The 11,806-nt window shown below is 42.0% G+C and overlaps 1 pseudogene; it reads left to right on the top strand.

The window, feature by feature from the left end:
• The first annotated feature begins 749 nt into the window (after positions 1–749).
• On the top strand, positions 750–4,462 carry LOC122127620 (annotated as a pseudogene).
• The last annotated feature ends 7,344 nt before the right edge of the window (positions 4,463–11,806 follow it).

The following is an 11,806-nucleotide window of genomic DNA, read 5'->3' as shown; positions in this document are numbered from 1 at the left end:
TTCTCACATTATTTAGGTTTTCTTTTAGCTTTCTTGGTAATGAAACTTGGTCTGTTTAAGAATAGTATCTAATTTTTTTCTTTGGATAAAAAGGGATACAAAAGTTCTTAAAATAATAATAACAGCCATAATTAAAAATGCCATGGTTTTTTCTCTCAGAGGATCATTGTTCTTGGTGTATAATAGATTAATTAACCTCTTTTCTCGTGTGTGTAAATGAAAGCTGCTTTTAGTTAGGATCTCTAGAGTTTTTCAGAGGTTAAAAAATGATAAAATTTGAGAAAACTAAGTATTTATTTCACTTATAGAACAACTTTCTCTCCTCAACCTGAGTAATTATTTATACTATACTATTGGAGTTAGCTAATATTAATTAGAGGAAGGACTTTTGTATCAAAGGAAGGGATTGCATAAGTTGTGGGAATACAAGATGTATTGAGGAATACTTACAGGCTTCTGATATATTTTAGAAAAAAAATTAAATTTAAGAGTATCTTCATCAGGCTGGGAAGTTGGCTCAGGGGTAGAGTGCTTGCCTGGCATGCCTGAGGCCCTGTGTTCAATTCCTCAGCATCACATAAGCAAAAAGAAAAAAGCCAGAATTGGCTCTGTGGCTCAAGTGGTAGAATGCTAGCCTTGAGCTGAAGAGCTGAGGTACAGTGCCCAGGCCGAGTTCAGGCCCCACAACCAGACCCCCCCAAAAAACAAGGAGTATCTTCATCATAGGATCTACAGAAGTTAAATGAGTCATGAACAAAGTTGAAATTTGTCCAAACGCACAGAGTACAGAGATGAGACCAAAGTGGGTAGGTACTATCTGGATCTCCTCCCTGTGAAATATCCTCCACATATTAATGGGATAAATGGAACTTTTCCCAAGCACACACAATTCATACACTCAGGATAGAAGCGATTCCATTCAACTATAGGCTTTGGAGGAATTTAACATTCAAAAATAATTTCAAGAGATTCTTGATTATAGTTGACAAAAAGGATTATATTGACCTTTCAGGCGCAAAGCTTTATACCTATTAGAAAATCTTCAAAAAATGATTTTGTGACTTTGGAGAAAATAATTAACTATAAAGCTTCATAAATTATATTAGGAAAATAAGTTCATAAAATGAAGAGTTGATGCGGAGTTATGAAAGACTTCATACTATTATTCAAAGTCTCTTGGAATCAAAATCTCTTCTCTGTAAGTTTTGAGAAAGTAGAAATGTATCTAGTATTAGAATCATGGATACCTAAAACATTGAGTCATCCCAAAATTCATTGTATCCCTGAAAAGTACATAGAGTTCTAGTATCTTAATGGCACTCTCATGTGGAACCCAACTATTTGTCTTGGCATTTAAAACTGGGCAAGTGTTTTCCAGGGAATGAACCTTTAAAATATTCTTTTCTAAATAAAACAAAGGAAAAAATCCTTCTTAAATAATTCTTTAAAAGGATTCATCAGCTGCAGAGATCTGACCTTATGGGTATCCGGGATGTGCAGGTACAGCAATGCCCTTGTGGAAGGGCTCTGGGAAAGTGGGGCCACACTGAGCTCCTGGCTAGAATATGCTGCCAACTACAGGCAGAGCCCTGTGCAGTCAGGTGACCTATTGAAGTCCTCATTTATTTATTTGTCATTGAAGGCAACTTTGAGATAGTGGTGCAGGCCCTGAAATCAGTAGGTATGGCTGCTCTGCAGATGCACTGCCCCTCATTCAGGGAAGACAGCTTGAGCCCTGGGTAGCCCCTGCAGGTGTTAAGCCTAGCCAGGACAGGTTAGCTGTGCAAGCTGGAAGTGGCCCACAATGTGCGGCTACATGCTGGCATGTGCAGCAGTTGTTAGACCAGGTGGGATTCCCTCATCTGACTTCACTCATCCTCCCCATCAAGGCCTTTGACACACCCTTCACTTCTGTCCCAACTTCTAAGCATGAAGACTGCCTCCTTGGCTCCATCTCCTGAGAGCTCAGTCACATGACTTACCTGATAGAGCTGAGTGTGGCCCTCTCCATGCTGACAGGGAAGATCCAGATTCTCAGAGTCTCAGAGACTGAAAGGAAGAGGGATGGGTCAAGCACTCTGGTCCTTGGCTTCACAGGCTGTAGGGGCACTGAGTGATAGGTAGAAGAACAGCTTATTCACAAAGCCCCAAGCTCAATGCTCTCTGGAGCTGCACATAAGAGAGCACAAAAGAGAAATAAAGAAGTTAGAGGACCAGGATTGATCCAGAATAGTGAGGGACCTCAGGGGAATGCTTCTAGTTAGAAAGAGACAATGTGTAAGGTAGACATCAAAACCAGGCTTGCAATCCCAACACTCAGAAGCCTGAGGAAGAAGGAAAGTGAGTTCAAGTCCAGCCTGGATAACATAGGGAGACTGCCTCAAAAAACAAGGTCTGGGGGTTGAAGGTGTAGCTCAAATATTAGAGTACCAGCCAGTGAGCAAAAGCATCAGATACTGAGTTTGAATGGTGTCTTTGTCTTCAAAATAAATAAAGAAAGAGAGAAAGAGACAGACAAAGAGAGAGAGAGAGACAGAGAGACAGAGGAAGAAAGAAAGAAAGAAAGAAAGAAAGAAAGAAAGAAAGAAAGAAAGAAAGAAAGAAGAAAGAAGAAAGAAAGAAAGAAAGAAAGAAAGAAAGAAAGAAAGAAAGAAAGAAAGAAAGAAAGAAAGAAAAAAAGAAAGAAAGAATAAAGAAAGAAAGAAAGAAAGATAAGGGCTAAAATGTGCCTTGATGCTACGTGTTTGACTAGCACATGAAAAATCCTGGCTGTAATTCCTAGCATAGATAGGAGAAAGAGTGGGGGAAAGCAAGAAGAGCAGGACAGAGAGGGAAAGCGGGAGGGGGAAGGGAGAGGGAGAGGTCGCTGTGAAAAGAACATGCTAACTAATGGGTCTAGAATGTTGCTTTATAAGGCATAGCTAACTATAGTGACTCCTGTAGTTGTCTATTGTGGTGCAAAAAAAGTTCCCAACACTGTGTGACTGGCATTATCTCAGGTCAGGTATAGAAATCTGGCTCAGCTGGGTGACATGAGGTTGTTGTCAGCTGACGGTGGGACTGCAGTATCACCCTGGCTTTCCTGAGCAGATATTAACCCAAGATCATTCATGGGAATTGGGGGAATGCCTGGCCTCCTCCACAAGCAGGATTCTCATAAGGCCTTAGCTAATAGTTTCACCCATTTGCAGCTATGATATCAAGAGGGGCATGCACAAACAGACAGTGAGGGACTCAGTCAGAGACAGGGTCCAGCTGCCCCTTTGCTGATGCTTGCTGCCAACACTATCTAAATCAGAATTATTGGATTGTGGATATGGTGCCTCAGTTGGGGATGTCTGGCTTTCCCTTCCTGGCTCTACAGTAATGGATTCTTCTATTGTTAGAATAACGGCTCTTTTTTCTTACTAATGCCTCATTTCCCCTGTAGCAAGCTCTCAGAGTGGATGTTTTCTCCAAGATCATGTACATAACTCCTTTCATATGAAAATGGTTGTTGATAAAATCTGCCATTTAGGTGAGATGAAGACAAAGGTTTCATTGGTTCAGGTTAATTCTGAACCACACAGCAAGCCCAGCAGCTGTAGACTGTGTGAAAGCAAGGGAGCCAGGCTGCATCCCAGTGAACCATATTTATGGACACAGACATTTGCATTTCATGTAGCACCATGTGTCAAAACTATTTTCACAGACTCCATGCAGTCAGGTAAGAACAAGACTTGCCCTGCAAGTCTTTGTTCTCTGTGACAGACAAGCAGATGGATTGCTCACATCCATTGTTGCTCACATGGAACTCCTCTGATTTGTGCTGATTACTCCATGTTCTACAGCCCCTTCAGGACATGATTGAGAATGCTGGACCTGGCCAATTGTGCTCTGAACCATGTGGACATGAACTTCTTGGCAGACTGTATCCATGCTGCCCAGCTGGATGTGTTGCACCTCAGTAGACACAATCTGCTTCATTTATATCCCTCTACTTTCCTCAAGCTGCGGCAACAGGTTGTCCAGATAGTGCGGGTGTGGATCCCAGTGGAGTGTGCTATTACCCATAGCTATGTGGTCATGATGATCCTGGGCCTGTGTTCCTGCCACTATCTCTAGGAGCTCAAGTTCCTTGCTAAACTGCTGTCAGCCTGCACCCTCAACTGCCTCTTCTCTGCACTGTGTAAACTCCCTGAACTTCATTACATGGAGTTCCTGGTGCCTAAGGAATGTTACCTGGAGAGTACCAGGATGGCTGGCATGTCCACATAAGATCAGTAGAAATATGCTTGATTGCAGAAGAGCTGCATGCCGTGCTACTATGGGCCAAGCAGGAAGACATCCCCACCTCCCACCACTCTTCAGGAGTTTTCACCCAATAGTTAATGAGACCAGCAATGAGCTTTGTGCTTTCTTTCTTCAAGCTTTCAAAACTGCTTTAGAAAACTTTCCCAGAACACTAAAACAAGTAGAGTAGGCCCTTGAATTGTGCTAAGGAAATGTCTTGCATTTCAACCAGCCCTGTTGCCCAGAGATCAATCCCTATATCAGATCCTAAGCCTGAGATGTAAGCAACTGTAGTTTCAATGAAAAACCTTTGTTAGAGAAAGCTGTAGATAAACATGACAGACAATGTAGGAAGAAAACATGCCTTCTAAATGTGACATCGGAGGCCCTGGGGTTCAAGTCTTTTTCCTTTTTTGTGCCAGTCCTGGGGCTTGAACTCAGGGCCTTTGCACTGCCCCTGAACTTATTTTACTCAAGGCTAGCACTGTACCACTTGAGCCACAGCACCACTTCTGGTGTTTTCTGCTTATGTGTTGCTGAGGAATCGAACCCATGAATTCATGCATGCTAGGGAAGCATTCTATCACTGAGACATATTCCGAGCCTCCTGGGATTCAATTATAGGACTAGGTGAAGCTGTTTCAGCAGAGGTCCAGGCATTGTGGTAGAGTGTTCAATTGGACCTAGGGCAGCATGTATTGGAAGCAGTAACAGGGAAAAATCAGATCACTTGTCACAGAATACAAATAAAACGTAATGGGTACATTTCTTATCAAGCATTGTTGCCTCCCACTTTGTTTCCTCTTACCATCCCTAATAAGAAATGTACTCATTACCTTGCTCATGTACTCATGTAATTGTAACTTCTCTGTAAGGTATTTTCACAAATGTGTGTATGTGTGTGTGTGTGTGTGTGTGTGTGTGTGTGTGTGTGTGTGTGTGTGTATGAATACAAATAAAAGAGATCTCATAGAAAAACAAACAAGAGAAAAAGACTGAAAATGAAAAGTAAAATGGAAAGGGAACCCGACTTTTGGGCCTAGCAGAAACTCAGCAGATCTGGTAGGAATTGTTCTGCATGGTGTGGCAATATTTCCTGGAGAATGTTTGCAGGGAATAGAAGCAGGGCTGGTTTTTGGTTGTTACCAGTGGCTTTGTGCTTGTTTTGCTCTGCATCCAGCTCAGTGAAAGCCTGAATTGAGGGTGAGTGAAAGATTCACTCCTGCCTAATTCCTCCAGCTCAAGTAAGACACCAGGTATAAGAAAACAGGAGTGGCCACATGCCTGTCAGCAGGCAGGTTCCAATCAGTGCCTGGCCAAGGATATAACACTTGGTCCCCAGGGGACAATAGCCCTTCATCCAGAGTAGAACATTCAACTTGTGGGCCTGGTCAAGGACGTCTCCTTGTGGCCTAAGAGAGCATAAGCCACTTTTCATTTTCTGCTTCCTTGTGAAAACAAGCCCTATATAAGTCCAGCCAAAATATAGTCCCTCGAACAACCTCCAAACCTGAAAGGTCTGTGCACCTTGCTGGCAATAAACAGTCCTCACCTGTTGATCATCGAGTCTGGCCTATTTCTTTTCTGTTTTCCTCCATTTTCCTAACAGTGAGAATGCTGAAATAGGTATGTGGGTTCAGGAGACAATCATTCCCAGGTTGCCAATGGATGTTCATGGCTACTTCTAGATTTTAGGTCTGCTCCTACTCTATTCTTACTTTGAGGTTACCTGAGATATCCTTAAAACAAATTCCCCTCATTAGTGTCTAAGACAACTTAATCACTGTTATTTCAATTCTTACAGGGTCTGAGAATGAGTCCATCAAAGCGGGCTTAGAGATTAAAGAAGTTTGTTAGGTGCTACAGAAGTTGTCCTGCCAGGGACACAGTGTAGACTTGGGAGCTAACACTATGACCCTAAACATGGACACAGCCTACGCTAATGAAGGCAAAAAACACAAGCTGGTACAAGCTGCAAAGTTCTATTAATATGATAACATCAACTTTTTTTTTTCAAACAAGGGACTTTTACAATAGCAGTTTCCTGTTATTTCATTCCTCAGTTTCAAGCAAGAGATTATTGCATTCCTCAGTTCCCCATAAGAGGTTAATATCCTGACTCAGTGTCCTTGCTTGGTCTTGGGGTCTTTTATCCTAAGGGATCCTTACATTCCCCCTTCTTTTTGTAACTGAGTCAAATTCTTGACTCTTCTTCCTGACTCAGGAGGCTGTACTGGGCCTGAAGGGCCATCAGCTTGACAGTCCCAATTATTTTTTCTATAAGTGATATCAAAGAGTTAACCACACAGGAACCAGTAATAACAAGTAGAAGAAATAGTATAATTGCTGGTGGTAGGGATACTAGCCACCAGGCCAAAAGGCTTTGAGCCCATACTAGATGTAGTTTAGCGGATGGGTGCTGGTGGAGTCCTTCACACAGTTTATCTAGAACCTTTATGTTTTCTTCTCCAGCCGTGATTCATTTACACAGTATCAGCACTCTTCCCTTAGAAAAACATAGGTTGCCTCTTTGGAAGCTGTGAGAAGGTCTAGTGCCCTATAATTCTGCAAGGCCACCCCCGCTAGAGAGTTCAGTTGTCTTTGTATGCATGCCAGAGACACTGAAGAGGCATGAGTATCCTCATCGACCCTCTCCTCAAATTCCTGAGCTAGTTTTAAACTATGTCTTACAGCACCTCCAGAAAAAGCTGCTCCTCCAACAGAGGTAACCAGACTCACCCCTAACAGCATAGGAATAAAATCTGTCCTGTTGGTTAAGAGGTGGGATAACAATCTCTGAAAATTTTTACTTTTGGTATAAAGATTTAATTGGGGAACTGCTGTTATCAAAATCCAAGAGTCCAAGGTTGGATTAATGTATGACCATAGGCTTCCATTGCACCAGAACATAGTAGGAGAAGGGGTGTGACATCAAGATGCCTGAAGCATTTTGTCATATTCCACAAGTTGAGTTGGTTGGTAAAATTAAATTGCTACAATCAGGGACATTACAATAGCAGAAGTAAGAAAACTGTCGCCTTGTCTCTTTGATTCTAAACTGCCAGTGGTAGTTAACAGCATTTAGAGCACAGAAGCATAAATCAAAAATTATGATGAGATAAGTCTTAGCTTGAGAGGCTTTTCAGTGTCCTTATACACCATCCATTTGTCTCTTCTGGTAGCCGGGCCACCTTAAGTGGTGAAGCGTGGATCCAGGACCAGATCCCATTCACCTTGACAGTGGTTGGAGCTGTTAGGATAGCAGTATAAGGTCCTTTCCACTGAGGAGAGATAGTTTGTTTTTGATGTCATATGACCCACACAGTGTCTCATGGTCAGTAATTATGGCCAACTACAGGGGCTACCTGCAGGAGTGCCTGAAATTGGGAATGGAGTTCCTGTTGAACAGTCTGCAGTGCCTGTAAAGACTGGAGCAGTCATCTATGTCAACATTGCAGTTTTTAAGCGAGGACACAAGAAGGATGGTCTGCCAAACATCATTTCACAGGGCATAAACCCTTTGGAATAGAGAATGCAATGTGAGCGCAAAAGGGCAAAGGGAAGGAGTCATTCAGTCCTGGTAAATTTAAGAGAATCCCCTCTCACAATGAGTCTACCTGGCTGCTCTAATTAGCTAAACCAGCATCTAGATTGAAGTGAGCATATCCTTCCTCCCTACCATACAGATAAACATAAAAAATAGTTCCACATCAGTTCACCCATCCTGACTCTATGTATATGAAAGCTAGCTTAATTTCATACCAACTTACTCATAAGCTTCATTTTTAAGACATACTCCTACCATTTATTACATACTTAAACTTTCTGGGGTTTGTCTTCTTCCCCTTTCCACTGTGACAAACATTTTAAGACAATCCTTATTTTTATATCCTTTTTTTTTTTTAATCCAGAGGAGAGTTTTTTTTTCAATTCCTTTCTAAGGCTTTCTTTACTACACTCTTTCTTTCCCTGAGTTTCTTTTTGGCTTTTGGGCCCATTTTGTTTCTTTGGCTTGAGGAACCAGATTACCAGAACTGCCTCAAGGCATCCCTTGGGTGGAGAATTTTGTTAGATTTTTATTTCCAATAGCTGGGGTGAGTTTAATTCCTCTTACTACCTCCATTGATAAAGATCTCTCCTTTATAGCCATTGTTGGAAGCGGCCTTTTACCACACCCGAACCAAGCAAGGCTTTGATTGTAGAGTGGATTTCTAGTTTCCTAATCCTTGAAGTGCCTGAGGCAAGCCAGTGATATCATCCTTGCCCTCAATATCTACTGTGGGAATAGAGAAGAGTTAGTGGATATCACTGAAATAATATGCCACAGACTCAGTTTCAGCAGATCCAAAGCAGCTTTCCACTGGGAAGCAGTCAGAGGTGATGGAGTCAGGCAGGAGTCCAGTCCACTGTCACTATGGTCAACATGGTCAGGATGACAACATAGATTTCCATCCATATGACTATCAGGCCGTCCTTGAACTTTATCCAGAAGGGTGGGTAGAAGCAGCAGCAGGGTCCCTCACCGGCTCAAAAGGATTATCACACATTTTTCTGGGCTGCAAATTTCTACTAAGACTGGTTAAAGATATGTGGCATAGGTTGATAGGCGTGTGTCCAGCTGGTTTTTAAGGCAACATTTGAGGCAGTGGCCCAGGACAATTGACCAGGATGACAACTTTTATTAATTAGATAGTTCTTTTAATAAGGCTTGTAACCATTTCCAAAATGTGCAGTCTCCACGCTTATACAATGTTAGCACTATGTCCCATGCCTCTTCCTTTTCAGGTAAGGAAAAAATTATTTCCAACCCCTTTTTGTGGCTATCAGTACTTTAATACAAGAACACATACACAAAGACATTAGAGAGGGATATGATACAATTCAAATAACATCTGGAGCTTGATAATATTGTGCAAATGTGAATGTCTTAGAATCAGTAAATGAGAGTGGTTATATAAGATGTTAATAGTATGTTCATAGTAAAAAAGCAGTGAAGAAGTATGTGGGAACTCTCACTACTCTTTGCAACTCTTCTTTGAGTTTAAAATAATTTCAAAACAAGAAGGCTTTCAAGACAAGATATGGCTTAAGTATATCCATCCCATTTTTTTGGTTTTGTTTTTGAGAAAAGTGTTAAATCTTTGAAGAAGAAGCATTCACCCAAAGGGAGACAAAACATTCAAATCCAACTATGACTCCCTAACCTGTGGCATATATCTCTGAATTTTTTATTTCCCTATAACTTCTCAAAGTTCAAGATAGTTCTCAATTTGACACTTCGAGATTTGACTCATGGAGGTAGTTGGCACCAAAGGTGAGCATGTAAGAAGCAACATTAGCCAGGCACCAGTGGTTCACACCTGTAAACCTAGCTACTGTGGAGGCTGATCTGAGGATCACAATTCAAAACCAGCATGGGCAGGAAACTCCCTGCGATTCTTTTTTATTTTGGGGTGGGGGTCATGTCGTGGGGCCTGAATTCTGGGCCTGGGTGCTGTCCCTCAGCTCTTCAGCTCAAGGCTAGCACTCTACCACTTGAGCCACAGAGCCACTTCTGGATTTTTTTCTGCTTATGTGGTGCTGAAGAATCAAACCCAGGGCCTCAAGCATGCAAGGACAGCTCTCTACCACTGAGCCACCTTCCCAGCCCTCCCTTCGATTCTTATCTCCAAATAATCACCAGAAAACCAAATAGAGTTCTCGCCCTCAGCTGAAGAGCACAGGGACAGCGCCAATCCCAAAGTTCAAGCCTTACTACCACCAAAAAAAGAGAGAAACAACATTAAAGCTGTTTGTTTTTTGGGCTTTGTGTATAAGCTACACATTCCTCAATTGTGAAATCAAACAGTTTGGCATAATCTCCACTTATTTATGATGCATTAGGCTTTGCAGCAATAAATAAGCCCCATGATGAAAGTACCTCATTCTGTTCACAGCTTTGTACCCAGTATTCAGGACAACACTTGATATTCACTGAAAAGAAAAGAGGCCATTATAATAAGAGATAATGCCTCGATAAAAGACATAAGGTCTGGGGATATCAACTTTCCACCACCCCCCTACCTCAAGAGCCCTCAAATAAGCCTAGATGAGCTGGTTTCTAAGATGATATCCAGGTCCAATAGGCACTTTGGGCAGGTGACCTCTCTCCTTGGGACAAAGCAGCCAAAGTTTTGCGAAACTATTGCTGGAAACTTATTTTGGAACTCTTGGGGCAAAAGAACACTGAGAATTGCTTTGATGTGCTGATGTTTTCATCATTTTCTTGGTACTTCAAAGACATAATAGTCGAGAAGCCAGCAGCAACAGCTAGCTCTGCTCAAAGCTTCAGGGTAATCCGTTTGTATGACACTTCTAGCTCCACTAGGATTAAGGTGCACTCCCATCCATAGATGGTGAATTTGCCAACACAATGCTACAAATGACCAGACTTCGTTTCTTTAGACAGCCTAAGAAGTTTGTGTGTAAGTAATAGGTAGCTACCTCTTACTGTCCCCTCCAATGTCCCTGGAAACATCAGCTTTTGATGTCACATTGGCAATATAGGAATTGTCTACATGACCAAGGGTGGAGCCACAAAGAGGGCACTCCAGTCCAGGAATGCTAGCTAGTGAATTGAGAGGCCTCATGGAGGGAAGACCATATTCCAAGCAATTTCCAATCTATGACTCTTTCTCTAAGCTCTTTAGGGAGGTCTTCCATTTCACTGTTGTCTTTTTCATTCATTCCATATTAGCTGCAGCTCTGAGTGCCCAGTCAAAATCCTGGCAGATGGGATTGGGCAGAAACCTGAGTTACTGCCCAAAGAGGTATTATGTCTCATTCTCCCTGGAGACAGAATGCATCTTCCAAGAAAGCTTGCTCAGCCTCTTGGAGAGGAGCACACATGAGCTGAATCCAGACAACAGGAGGAAGAAAACTTCAGAGGAGGTTTCAGGAGCCAGGGGGCAGAAAAGTCTTTTTTGTTTGTTTGTTTTATTATTAATAAGTTTTATTGTTAAAATATTGTACAGAGGGGTTACAATTACATGAGCAAGGTAATGAGTACATTTCTTATTAAGCATTGTTGCCTCCTTTTTTTCCCCTTGCCATCCCTACCAGCCCAACCCCTCCCCCCCCCCCCCCCCGCTGAAAAGTCTTTACGTTACAAGGGACAGTCACTTCCATAGGAAGTGTATAAAGACTAGAAGTACCCGTGGACAGTGTCAGCTGACAAAGGCAGACTCAACCATCAGTTGATTTCATTCAGGCATAACATCCCAGTACTTGTAATATTCAGTTGTTGAAACTCAGGGGTTTGAGGACAACACAGGACTTACATCCAAGTTCACTGTAGAAAAAGCAACTGAAATGTGCTCTTTCCTAAGGTTGTAAACAAGTAGCCTTATTCAAACACCAAACAATAAAACCAGATTACATTAAGTCAGGAAGCAGGTGCAGGTAGTTCTCTTTTTTTATTTCTTTTCTTTTAAAATTTATGTGTTGTCATGCATATTTGTGTACATGCACAACAGACATGGGCCTGTACATGGTC

This window comes from Dipodomys spectabilis, unplaced genomic scaffold (genome assembly GCF_019054845.1).
Source record: "Dipodomys spectabilis isolate Male_0828 unplaced genomic scaffold, ASM1905484v1 ptg000305l, whole genome shotgun sequence".
NCBI classification, from domain to species: domain Eukaryota; kingdom Metazoa; phylum Chordata; class Mammalia; order Rodentia; family Heteromyidae; genus Dipodomys; species Dipodomys spectabilis.
This window is presented reverse-complemented; position numbering and strand designations above follow the sequence as displayed.